This window comes from Eretmochelys imbricata, chromosome 1 (genome assembly GCF_965152235.1).
Source record: "Eretmochelys imbricata isolate rEreImb1 chromosome 1, rEreImb1.hap1, whole genome shotgun sequence".
In the NCBI taxonomy this organism is placed as follows: Eukaryota; Metazoa; Chordata; order Testudines; family Cheloniidae; genus Eretmochelys; species Eretmochelys imbricata.
In genome coordinates this window covers 133274706-133288555 of record NC_135572.1, presented here as the reverse complement: position 1 = coordinate 133288555, position 13850 = coordinate 133274706, and the positions used below count along the sequence as shown (strand labels likewise).

Sequence of the window (13850 nt, the reverse complement as noted above, 5' to 3'; positions counted from 1 at the left end):
ATGCTAGTCTATTTTCCATGTGAATTTAACCTTTTTGTCATGTGTACACGCAGAAAAAGATATGGTTTATTACATTTCAGTCTAAGTGATTAACAGATTATTATTTATTTGTACTGGAGTGGTGCCCAAATGCCCCAAATCTACAAGATTGATAGTCAAAAGGAAAATATTTGGGGCCTCAAAGAGACCAGGACCATTGCTGATTGGAATGCGTAAACACCAGGGGCCTGTTTCTCACATACGTAGCACATACACTATTTAATGTTAATGGGAGTTACCCAGGGGATATGGGTAACACTTACCATGCAGGGGAAGAACAGGGACTTTAGAAACTAAAAATACCAACCCCTAAAAATTTCAAGATGCAGGCCCATGGGGTTATGGAAATGAGATGGCTACAGCACTGAATTATAGAAATGTAGGATTGGAAGGGACCTGGAGAGGTCATCTAGTCCATTCCTCCTCCTCTCCCCATCCCAACCCTCACTTCCCCGGAATCCACCCTTGCAGAAGCAGATACCTAGACTATCCCTGAGAGGTGTTTTTCTAACCTGGTGCTAAAAACCTCCAATGACAGGGGTACCACAAACTTCTCTTGGTAACATATTGCAATACACAGTTACCCTTATAATTAGAACATTTTTCGTAATATCCAACCTAAATCTCTCTTGCTGCAGATTAAGCCAACTATTTCTTATCCTGCCTTCAGTGGGCATGGGGAACAACTGATCACCATTCTTGATATAACAAGCACTTAACGTACTTGAAGACTGTTATCAGGTCCCCCCTCAGTTGTCTTTTCTCAAGACTCAACATGTCCAGTTTTTTTAACCTTTCCTCATAGGTCAGATTTTCTAAACCTTTGATCATGTTTTTTGCTGTCCTCTGGACTCCCTCCAATTTAGAAGGCTTGAGCCTAAACTGATATTAGAGCTGGTATAGAGGCAAAAGAGGACCACTTGAGTAGGTTGGTGAAGTGACTGTCCTCCTGATAGCACAGGATAAAGGATTCCAAATGATCATCTCTACATTATTTTCTAAAAAAAGAAAAGGAGGACTTGTGGCACCTTAGAGACTAACAAATTTATTTGAGCATAAGCTTTCGTGAGCTACAGCTCACTTCATCGGATGCATTCAGCGGAAAATACAGTGGGGAGATTTATATACATACAGAACATGAAACAATGGGTGTTACCATACACACTGTAACCAGAGTAATCACATAAGGTGAGCTATTACCAGCAGGAGAGCGGGGAGGGGCGGGGGGGGGAACCTTTTGTAGTGATAATCAAGGTGGGCAATTTCCAGCAGTTGACAAGAAAGTCTGAGGAACAGTGGGGGGTGGGGGTGGGGAATAAACATGGGGAAATAGTTTTACTTTGTGTAATGACCCATCCACTCCCAGTCTTTATTCAAGCCTAAGTTAATTGTATCCAGTTTGCAAATTAATTCCAGTTCAGCAGTCTCTCATTGGAGTCTGTTTTTGAAGCTTTTTTGTTGAAGAATTGCCACTTTTTGATCTGTAATCGAGTGACCAGAGAGATTGAAGTGTTCTCCGACTGGTTTTTGAATGTTATAATTATTGACGTCTGATTTGTGTCCATTTATTCTTTTACGTAGAGACTGTCCAGTTTGACCAATGTACATGGCAGAGGGGCATTGCTGGCACATGATGGCATATATCACATTGGTAGATGTGCAGGTGAACGAGCCTCTGATAGCGTGGCTGATGTGATTAGGCCCTATGATGGTGATGGCTAGTGGCGTTCTGTTATTTTCTTCGTTGGGCCTGTCCTGTAGTAGGTGATTTCTGGGTACTCTTCTGGCTCTGTCAGTCTGTTACATTGCCATTGTTACAGCCAAGCTCTACAATACAACCGCATTTGCTCCAACCCCTCAGACAGAGACAAACACCTACAAGATCTCTATCAAGCATTTTTACAACTACAATACCCACCTGCTGAAGTGAAGAAACAGATTGACAGAGCCAGAAGAGTACCCAGAAGTCACCTACTACAGGACAGGCCCAACAAAGAAAATAACAGAACGCCACTAGCCATCACCTTCAGCCCCCAACTAAAACCTCTCCAACTCATCATCAAGGATCTACAACCTATCCAGAAGGACGACCCATCACTCTCACAGATCTTGGGAGACAGGCCAGTCCTTGCTTACAGACAGCCCCCCAACCTGAAGCAAATACTCACCAGCAACCACACAACAGAACCACTAACCCAGGAACCTAACCTTGCAACAAAGCCCATTGCCAACTGTGTCCACATATCTTTTCAGGGGACACCATCATAGGGCCTAATCACATCAGCCACACTATCAGAGGCTCGTTCACCTGCACATCTACCGATGTGATATATGCCATCATGTGCCAGCAATGTCCTTCCTATAGAAGCAAGATGTGCAGGATTTATATATTACTGCATGCAAATGGGATGGTTGATATGTGGCCTAGGTATAGCATATAATATTCATAACCCTAAACAATATGGCTGGCACCAGACGGTCCACTAGAAGAGTGCAGCTACTTCTATATTAGGTCATGGTTCGCAGAACAGTGTGTAGATCATACAGCATGTAAACTGCAGGAGGATAATGATGGTAGGATCTTGACAGTGACTGCAAGAGTAGTGATGTATTCTGAGTGGCTATTAGGGTTTCTTTCTCAGCGTATTGGTGTTGGTTGGACATGAGTTAGTGGCAGAAGAATTAAGGTGGATGGTCTGATCTTAGGTAAAAATAGTTTTAGTAACTTTTGCATTCTAATTTGGTTTTTTTTTTAAATAAACTTCAATTCTCTTAAGGAAGATTTTTATCCCTGAATGTTCTCAATGGACATTTACTGTGAAATATTAAGCCTGTACAAGGTCAGTCATGGCAAACTTGCTGTTTGTATAAACTTTAAATACGGGGGGCACAGATCTTGTGTTGTCTACTGTACAAATCTCAAAGTACATTGTTGGCACTCAAATAAATAAGAACAGCCTGCAAAACAGTGAATGGAGATTATATATGAACCTCCTGCTCCCTTCATGAAAGGGAGCTTATGCAAGGGGGAGCAAAAACACCTACTTTTCTATGTCCCATAACTCAGAAAACAGCTTGCCTGATTAACCGCTAACAGTCAAAATAAAAGTCTTCTCCAGCTCATGATAAAGGACATGAATTTTCAGGACAAAAGAAACTGTTTTTGTTAGATACAAGGGAAGAACAGACAGTAGGGTTGGCATAAACACTTCTACAGTCTTAATTATTGTTTAGTTACTTAACCATGGCTCCATAATACACAGTATGTAAATACACCTGCAAGAACATCTATGTGGGAAAAGGACATATGTACAAAAAATGGAGACTTGGCTAAGATTTCTATTTTTAGTTTTTCTTTTCATTTACAAAGTAAGAAAGGAAAATCATTAAGATGTATATGTAATCACACATTTCCAGTGAAGCCTACCACCTGAGACCAGAAGAGGTTGTGATATATACATATCTAGAGGAGATGAGTTTTTCAAGCAATAGCTGAAAACTGAAATGAAACATTAAGAACAGAGGGTTTATAGAATTAAAGCAAGAAATCAGGAGTCTTTAGCTAGTTAATAAATAAATAGAAAAAAGTGTTCACATAATCAACCGAGAATCTGTACCACAAACCCTTGGTCACATGGACCTTGAACCTGTCAAGATTTCTATGCATGAAACCAATGGAACCATTCACATCTACAGAATGAAAAATACCCACAAATTTTTGCAGGCCTGGGGCAATCGCTACAATGGGATCACTTGCATACGTCAGAACTACCTGGTTGATGAGGGTTTGCAGGATTGGAACACAAATTCACACTTTATGTATTGGGTTCTCTTTCATTTGGTATCAGTCACACCTTGGGGAAGTGGCAGGAAAAAAAAAAAAGACTGCGGAGCAGAGAAGAAGCCTGCTAAACTTCGACCTCCATTGGGTCATGATAGAGAGCCAGTAGCTGTTTCGCACCAATGTCCTAGCAGAGGGAAGGAAGGCGGTCTCTTAGCCAAGGAAAGCATTAAGATGTCATCTTGATGGAGTTCAACAAAATAAAGCAACAGGAGCTATTAAAAACCCCATAAAGGAGATAGAAATGGTTTTATTTATTTTTGCCATCTTTCTAAAATAGTTTACAACTTGGCAGGGGAGGATGTAGAGTGTGTTTGCATATAAAATGTTACATTTTTAATAAACTGGCAGTAACAATTAACATTTTTTGTTTCCAATCTTAAAAACCCTTTATAAACATTAACTAATCTTCCTAGCACTTCTGTGAGGCAGATTAAGTCATTTAAAGTCCACTGTAAATTATCAAATTGTGAAAGTGAGTGCCCTAACTACTGTCTTGCAAAGATTATTTGGAACACTTTCTTTTTTTTTTTTTAAATTATTATCTCATTAGAAATTCAACACACACAAAAATGCAGCTGTGTTGTGGTGCCTGGTAAAAACAAAAAGAGAAGTTTTAAAAAAACACCTTCATCTAAAAGAAAAAGAAAAAGTCAAAGACAAGCCACCAGCTCAAAAACTTGGAAGCATATAAAGTGAACCAGTTGTGAAAATCACAAAGAATTTGGTGTGATTGAATAGGCCCATGTTTCGAGCAGTTTAATCAACAAACGGCTTTCTTATTGGTCTATGGGCCAGGGATAGCTCAGTGGTTTGAGCATTGGCCTGCTAAACCCAGGGTTGTGAGTTCAATCCTTAAGAGGGCCATTTAGGGATATGGGGCAAAAATTGGGGATTGGTCCTGCTTTGAGCAGGGGATTGGACTAGATGACCTCCTGAAGGCCCTTCCAACCCTGATATTCTATGATCTATTTCATGTGTGCACATGGGCAGGGGCAGAAGGGGTTAAGTGATGTTTGTTATTGTCAAAGGTACCAGACAGATATCCTTGGAAAGTAATCTTTACAACATGGGTACAGCATAGGCACCATCTGAGCTAGGCTTCTCTACCCTACCCTTGGTCAGTGATTTTCATCTGTAGTTATGAAGGAGAACCAACCAGGTGAGAGGATAATTCAGCTTCTGTACCTATTCAGATCTTGGCCTCTACTGAGACTGCCAGCAAGAGTGTTAATCATGATGGGGGGCTCTGTCCACTAGAACTGGATTGAAACCAACTGTGCACATGCTCTGTCCACTAGAATTGGATTGAAACCAACTGGTGTATGCCTGTAAACCAACTTATAACTGCTGAAATTTGTTTTTAATCAAATCTTTAATTCATACTGGCTTCCACTGAGTCTATATTTTTACTTCATGTTACAAAAAGAAAGAAATAAACCTGTGTGTGTACATTTCACTGTACACTATAAAGGTTAGTACTTTTGGCAGGACTGTTTGAATCATTCTGCTGTAGGTGACTGGAATGTGTTGAAATCTGTATAAACTCAGTGCACTTTTTCAAGCATAAACCTTATGTAATAAAAATTGCACATGTGCTAATCATGATAATATGATAGTGTCCTTTCATCAGTGCTATCATACCTCATGATTATTCATTTTTGAAGTATTAAGTTGTAAATGGTTGGCTTTTACTATTAAACTACACAGACTACTCTCCAGAGTGCCTCTTCTCTGGTCTAGGATTAATGAATAGCTGATAATGCTGTGTTGCAAAATACAGCAGAAGCCAAAGTTAAGTGTCCAGCGTAGTATGCTGAGTTCCAAAAAGGAGCATAAGAAAATGTGTTATTCTGCAGTATGACAAAGAGAATCTCCCACGAAACGCAAACCCTCTTCCTGTTTGTTTTCTTAAAGAAAACTTTAAATGGTATTTTCTAAATGTCATTTAACTGCTTGAAATGACTTTGCAGCTTCATTGAATTAATGTATCTGCCAGTGTGGGAAGTTGTGCTTCACTAAAAAGACAGAACTCAAAGTTCAATGTTACCATATTTTCCAACAGAAGAAATTTCTGTGTGTAAAATCACATGTTACAAAACATATTTGAAGCCTTGTAGGATGTGAAGACAAGGTACATTACAACTAAAAGCAGGAGACGGAGAATGAAATGTAGGTCAGAAAATGAAATCTAATTTCGACTAATACTACTCTGGTTATTAGTAAAGAATGCTGCTTAAAAACAAACAAACAAGCAAACAAACAAACCACATCATTCTACCCTCCGATGGAAGATGAAAAAGATAACCACACATTAACATCGTAAAACTCATAACCTGATGAGACTTAATGATTTTGACAAGTACACATCTACTTATTGTACACTATTAGTACTACTAATCTATTCATAAGCAGGCCATTGGTCTTATCAATTAACAAATCTAGTGCACCTTGTACTTTTTGATAATAAATTACTGTAGTTAGCGTCAACACCCAAGTGAATATATATTTATGCAATGCACCTTCAAAAGGCATTCAGAATAACTATTCCTCTTCCATTATAGCATACTTTACTAGATAGACACACTTTAAATTATGTGAATGCCATACTTCTTTGAAATAAGATGGCGTTATATCCTAAAAACTGCACACTACTTAGCCATTATTAAGAAATTCTAAATACTTACATCCCAGTCTCAATTTAAATAGGACAAACCAGACATATTGATTGTTTAACCATATTACTTAACCTGCTCTACTTGCAATACTGACATTGTGATGCACCCTTCTATTGAGACCTGTGCGAAGTCAACAGAAAATAAAGATCATCTGAGTCTATCATGCTCCTAAAACCAAATCTCTTACCCAGCCTGTGTTATTTTGGCAACATAATTAATCTAAACAAGGGAAGGGGGGGGGGGGAGGGTGAAAGTAAGGTACCCACAGCCATATATTCCTCTATCTTCAGCAAATAGAGGCATCACCAAATACTAATGCAATGCAATATTTATTAAGGCCATGACATCGCTGAAACCAAGGTCAAAGCAGATACATGAGTGAAAAGTAATATGAAGGACAAAATGATCTCTGGGCTGTCTTACATATATGTAGGCATGGCATAATTAGATTTTATGTGTATAATTTTTAGGGCTGTCGATTAATCACAGTTAACTCACGCGATTAACTAAAATAAATTAACTGCGATTAGAAAAATTAATCGTGATTAATTGCACTGTTAAACAATAGAATACCAATTGAAATTGTTTTTTAATATTTTGGATTTTTTTCTACATTTTCAAATATATTGATTTCTATTACAACACAGAATACAAAGTGTACAGTGCTCACTTTCTATTATTATTTTTATTACAAATATTTGCACTGTAAAAATGATAAAAGAAATAGTATTTTTCAATTCACCTCATACAAGTACTGTAGTGCAATCTCTTTTCATGAAAGTGTAACTTACAAATGTAGATTTTTTTTTTTTTGTTACATAACTGCACTCAAGCAGTGGCCAGCACATCCTTCGGCCCACACTGCTTCCCGCAGCCCCCATTGTCCTGGAACGGCAAAACGCGGCCAGTGGGAGCTGCGATGGGCCAAACCTGCTGACGCTGCAAGTAAACAAACCATCATGGCCCACCAGCGGATTTCCCTGATGGGCTGCGTGCCAAAGGTTGCCAATCCCTGCTTTAAAGCCTACAAGTCCACTCAGTCCTACTTCTTGTTCAGCCAATTGCTAACACAAACAAGTTGTTTACATTTATGGGAGATATTGTAAATCAGAAGCAGTGAGCAGTGTCACCTGAAAGTGAGAACAGGCATTCACATGGCACTTTTGTAGCCAGCGTTGCAAGGTATTTATGTGCCAGGTATGCTAAATGTTCATATGCCCCTTCATGCTTTGGCCACCATTCCAGAGGACAGGCTTCCATGCTGATGATGCTCATTAAAAAAATAAATACATCAATTAAATTTGTGACTGAACTCCTTGGGGGAGAATTGTATGTCTCCTATTCTGTTTTACTTGCATTCTGCCATATATTTCATGTTATAGCTGTCTCGGATGATGACCCAGCACATGTTCGTTTTAAGAACACTTTCACAGCAGATTTGACAAAACGCAAAGAAAGTACCAATGTAAGATTTCTAAAGATAGCTACAGCACTAGACCCACAGTTTAAGAATCTAAAGTGCCTTCCAAAATCTGAGCGGGATGAGGTGTGGAGAATGCTTTCAGAACTAGTACATAAATGTCTTGCGATACCAGCTACAATAGTGTCATGCGAATGCATGTTCTCACTTTCAGGTGACACTGTAAACAAGACATGGGCAGCATTATCTCCTGCAAATTGTAACCAAACTTGTTTGTCTGAGCGACTGTCTGAAATAGGACTGAGTGGACTTGCAGGTTCTAAAGTTTTACATGGTTTTATTTTGAATGCAGTTATTTTTTGTACATAATTCTACATTTGTAAGTTCAACTTTCATTATAAGGAGATTGCACTACACCAGAGGTGGGCAAACTATGGCCTGCAGGACCGCCCTGCCCAGCCCCTGAGCTCCCGGCCTGGGAGGCTCCTCTCCGGCCCCTCCTCCACTGTCCCACTTCCCTCGCAGCCACGCCGCTGCACGGGCAGAGCAGCTTGCGCCCACCCACCTCCTAGGCTTTCCAGTGAGCCTGCCCTGCCAATCTGAGTGGCATGGTAAGGGGGCGGGGGAAAGGGGGGTTGGATCAGCGGCAGGAGGTCCCAGGGGGCAGTCAGGGGACAGGGGGTGGTTGGATGGGATGGAGGTTCGGGGGGGGGGGTGAGGGCGGTCAGGAGACAGGGAGCAGTAGGGGTTGGATAGGGGGTGGGGACCCGGGGGGGTGGTTAGGGACTGGGGGGATCCAGGGAGGGGGCAGTCAGGGGACAAGGAGCAGGGGGCTTGGATGGTTCTGAGGGGGGCCATCAGGGGGCAGGGGCCAGGCTGTTTGCGGAGGCAAAGCCTTCCCTACCCAGCCCTGCATACCATTTTGCAGCCCCGATGTGGCCCTCTGGCCAAAAAGTTTGCCCACCCCTGCTCTACACTATGTGTATTAGGTACATTGGAATACTATTTCTATTGTTCCTTTTTTACAGTGCAAATATTTGTAATCAAAATAGCTACAAAGTGAGCACTGTACACTTTGTATTCTGTAAATTAATATATTTGAAAATGTAGAAAGCATCCAAAAATATTTCAATAAATGGTATTCTACTATTATTCAACAGTGCGAACAATCGCGCGATTAATTTTTTTAATCACTTTATAGTCCTAATCATTTTGTATATGGATAGTATCAATGTTTATTTTAAATATTTTTAGATGTTTATCAATTTAAATTTTCACAGTTATCATAAATCACAGGGGAGTCAGACAATAATTATTTAATGACAGTAGTCATTGAGATTCAAAAAGATGAGGTTTCATAGCCATTAAACATGAATTGGCAACATTACGATGTCAAAATATACAAAGTTAAGTATAAACTCTAATAAGTTCTCAGGAAAAGTAAAAACAACTTATCTGTAAATTTCTACCATCATCTGTGGAAATATTTTTTCATCTCTGTGTGTGTACAGTGAAATCTATATTTACCAACAAAAATCTAATCCTTCCAAGCCAACATATAAGTTTAGACCTGAAACTATAAGAGCCAAGACAAACAGCTTGAAAAATCAGGTTTCACACAGCTGTGTAACTACCATGTTTTAATAGGTATAACTTTGAAATCTCTGTTAGGGTACGTTCTGTTTGATATGAGAGAAGGTGAAGGGAAATATTATCCTTTCCTATGAAAACAGATATCCTTCTTTACTTCCACATAGGTACAGTGCAAGTGGGACTCCTAGCATTCTTAACACTGAATATAAATTACATACATCAATTTTAAATGAAATCCCACAATATTAACTTTCAGATTGCCACAAATACCCTACAATGCTGACTCATCTACCAAAGGGGAGAAGAATGCCCCAAAGCCACATTTTCACCTTCAGATATTTCTCTCAGATTTACTCAAGTTAAAATTATGTATATTCAGAACAGGCTGTTCTTCCTAGGCAGGGCTGTAGCTCCAGTGTTTTTGTTTAATTTCAACCAACTTGTCCAAGTAGGCCATGTGGTAAAAACCTATAAATGGTACCCAAGGGCTCTGTGTTCCTGCTGCAAAGAGGTCAGCTATTTCCTTCTAACTAAAAATAGTCAAGAGGTGGGGGGATGGAGGGGAGCTTAATTTAGCACCTGAAAAGCAGTTTACAAAATAATTTTCATCATGAGGCAAGATGGAAGTAATGAAAAAAAAAAACAAAAAACTGAGCCTGCTCATGAGAGTTACAAATTCTTTGTGATTTTACAAGGTTGGCTGGAGTATAACCAGCCAGTATTAAAATAGTACTACAAATTAAAATAATAAAAAATAATGAAAACTCAAGGCAGGCAAAATGCACAGCAGAGATGCAGGGAAATCTACTCCTTCCCCAGACTGAATGGACTTACTTATCATAAAACCACCATAGAGTGCCACAGTTTAACATCACACCCACAAAGAGATGTAGAGATAATGGGTTACAACGGATAGAGCACTGCACAGAGAGTCAGGAGCTTCGGCTGGGTTCTCTTCCGACTCTGCCGCTGACCTCTATGACCTTGGGTAAGTGACTTCACCCCTCTCTGTTTTCCCCATCCACCCTTTATCTGTCTTGTCTATTTTGATTATAAACTCTTCAAGGTGGAAACTAACTCTTAGTATGTGTTCAGTTGGGGCCAAACAAACATACAAACATGCATGCAAAATCATCTAGAGTGTAAATTCTATCACCCGATTTGAAAACAGTAGGAAATAACAGAAAATGTTAAAAGTGCGCTGACCCAAGGACCAAGCAGTACCATACAGAATTGCTGGGTCAATTTTCCCCGTCTGGTGCCTCGCTCCCCAGATGGCCAGAGCTCAGAATACTGCTGAGTGTTCCTGCATACCTCAATACTGACCAAACTGGACCATTAAGAAACAATATTATTTAACTCCAAAGGATGTCTCATTCAGTCCTTTTCAACTTCAAGGATGTGGGCCTTTGAGAATTGCTGCAATCTAAGGAGCCACGGCTCTTCCAAAGAGGCAGGTCATATTATGACCCTTTGAAGGACAGGTCTGGTTCTGGCCCTGTAACTACAGAGATGGGGAAAAACTCCTTTATAAATAAGTGAGAGAATGGAAAACAGGAAAAACTGGCAGAGAGGACATCTCAGGGCTCTGAAAGAGAGAAAAGTTCTTCTCCGCCATCCTCAAAACTAAAAGTATAAAAAACCTAGCCTTATAAAAGGCTTCAGAGGGATTTATGATCCATGCAATGGAAGAGCAAGAAGATGAAGTCCCAATATCATTATGATAAATGTAGGATATATAAGTAACTTTCTTGGGGGAGGGGGAAATGGATACAGAAGACAACTTACTGTCAGAGATTTCTTCTCCTAAGGGCACTTGGACTATTGTGCAGCTGCCAATGTTTATATGTATGTATAATTATTATCCTCTTTAGTACTAAAAAAGACTTTTTAATCTTAAAAATGGCCCATTTGTTCTTTAGCCCTCTGAAACACTTACATTGAGATACAGTAGCTCTGCCAGTTTTACTATTACTGCATGTAGCCCAAGAAAGGTTTAATACATTTTTAATATGTGAGAGTCTATTTCTCAGTCCACCCCACCCCCACTGCCAGAACTACATGGGAAGGGTTCCCTATTTGAATATGACTGTATTTGTGATGTTGCAATTATTAACTGTCATTTACAAAAAAAAAAAAAAAATTAAGAAATCTGAAATGGTGCTCTTGCTCCAATCCTGTTTGATATCACAGAAAAAGGAATTATTTAATTTGAAAACTGAGAGATGTCTCCAGGTTTGGTAACACTTTGTCCATATAGTTCTAGGCCAACCAAGAGGCCTAAATCCACCATGTGCTATAATGTGGTAAGCAAGGTTTACTGCAGTTAATCTTGTATATGCTGTGTGAGCAGTCTCAGTTAAAGGTTCACTAATAAATGGGTCAAGGAAGAAAGATGTGACATTACAAGCCTTCTTGTGTAATATGCTAACTCATTTTCTTTTCATTTCATGTGGTCCTACAAAATAGATTGCTTCTCCCCCTGCCTCCTACTTTAAACGTGAATTGTATGTAAGGGGGGGGGAAAACATACCACTAATACAAAATCCTTGGGCAGGAAGGTGAAAGATCTTTTAAGACAACATGAAGAGGCCAGACTTTGTGAGAAAATTGTATCTACTTTAAGTCCAACTTTTAGGGTGTGGTTGTGTGTGCAATATGCCTATTTGAGATTTGAAGAACATGTAATTAAATAGGCCAAGGGTCATTAGCATGACATACTGCAATACTGCTTGACCTCACACCCGTTTAAAACAAAATAAACTGCTGAGATTAAAACAGCAACACAAAATAGGGAACAGAATCATAAAAGGATTATAGTTGGGAGGAACATGCCCACTATCCTGTGCTGCTAAGTATCTATGCTGGGCACACTAACTTAGTCGAACTGTCCTGTTGTCCTAATGTGTTAATGATAAATGATCAAGCACGTATTATTTTTGCCTCAATATATATGCAACAGGTCTGCAATTTTATTTTCTTGCAAACACTGCAGTAGTACTCTGCTTGTAAGACAAGTCACACTGAATATTTTTCCCATAACGCCAGCTCTTGTCCATCACTTTGTTAAAGGGCTGCTTTTCAGTTAATAACAGTAGTACAAATCATAAACAAAAATTAACTTGTTTACCTACTTGGAGCTAAACTTCGATTTACCAGAGAGTGATCAACTCCTGTGCTTGCTGATTCAAACACTAGATGAATGGGATTCCCCTCCCCCACCCTGGGTTGTGCAAACTCCACAGTCCCTACAGTGTGAATACCTTTTATTTTGTTAGTGAAATACTAAGGGGAAATGTGAGTATCTTAAGGCTAAGTTATCATTTCAAAAACTCCCCTCCAAACTCACTAACCCTTCCCCTCACAAATCAAAAAAACAAACCTCCAAACAAACAAGTCTCCTTTCCCTCATTCAGAGGAACACTTCTAAAGCCACCACATTGTGTTACCACTCTCTGCCTTAACCAGGGTTTAGAAACTCCAGCAGAATTAACATTCATAATAAACCTTCCAACGATGCAAGACTTTTTAGCCTTTTCCAGTGACTTTAGGGTAAAACACACACAATCGTGACACACTTAAGAGAAACACACACAGCAAAATGTGGGAAATCCTAAAAGAAACAGTCATAAATCCAGCAGAATCAGATACAAAAGAAACAAATAAGAAAAAGAGGGGAACACGAGGAAATTGATTCCATGCACTGAAAAATATGGCAAAGGCAAGCCGTTTTAATCACTAAACTGCATGTCACAGACGCACACAAAAAGGTCCAAATGATGAATAATCAGTCCTCCAAACTCACCTCACTCAACGTGTATTAAAGGCACAGCTTTCACTTCTGGAAGCAGCAGAGAAAAGCCTCAACTTCTGCAAGAAACACACACAGAGACTTTTTCACTTGCAGTACATGGTGTAACTCTTCTTTTCCTAGGTCCCAGCAAGCGTTAAAGGAGACTGTAAATCCCACCACCACACACACACACACTCCTCCTCCTCCACACAGCAAAATCAAAAGGAAGTCCCAGAGAGTGGGAAGAGGAAAATGGAAAGTTTTTGGTGCGGAATGGCGGTCAGGAGGTGCTGCTGCTCACTACTTCATTAGCAGAGTTAATGTGTTTGGTGTGAGTGTGTGTCTAAGGCTTCCAGAGACAAGCAGCAGCAGCAGGAGGAGGACTGAGAGAAAGACACACAGAGATAGTCAGTGACCTGGAGGGGGGGGGGGAACCAACCAGCCACATTGACCTGAACTAGGGGAAGATAGACACACACACACCCT

The 13850-nt window shown here is 39.9% G+C and overlaps 1 protein-coding gene across 3 annotated transcripts in view; it reads right to left on the bottom strand.

The window, feature by feature from the left end:
• Positions 1-13850, bottom strand: part of TBL1X (transducin beta like 1 X-linked) — a 253238-nt gene that overhangs the window by 238183 nt on the left and 1205 nt on the right. For 2 of the 3 annotated variants that reach the window (XM_077815487.1, XM_077815494.1), the window contains exon 2: positions 13377-13441. The gene's annotated coding sequence lies outside the window, so the exon portion shown is untranslated. Of the gene's footprint in view, positions 1-13376; positions 13724-13850 lie in introns of those variants that run through there. The other variant, XM_077815503.1, reaches the window with a different exon arrangement.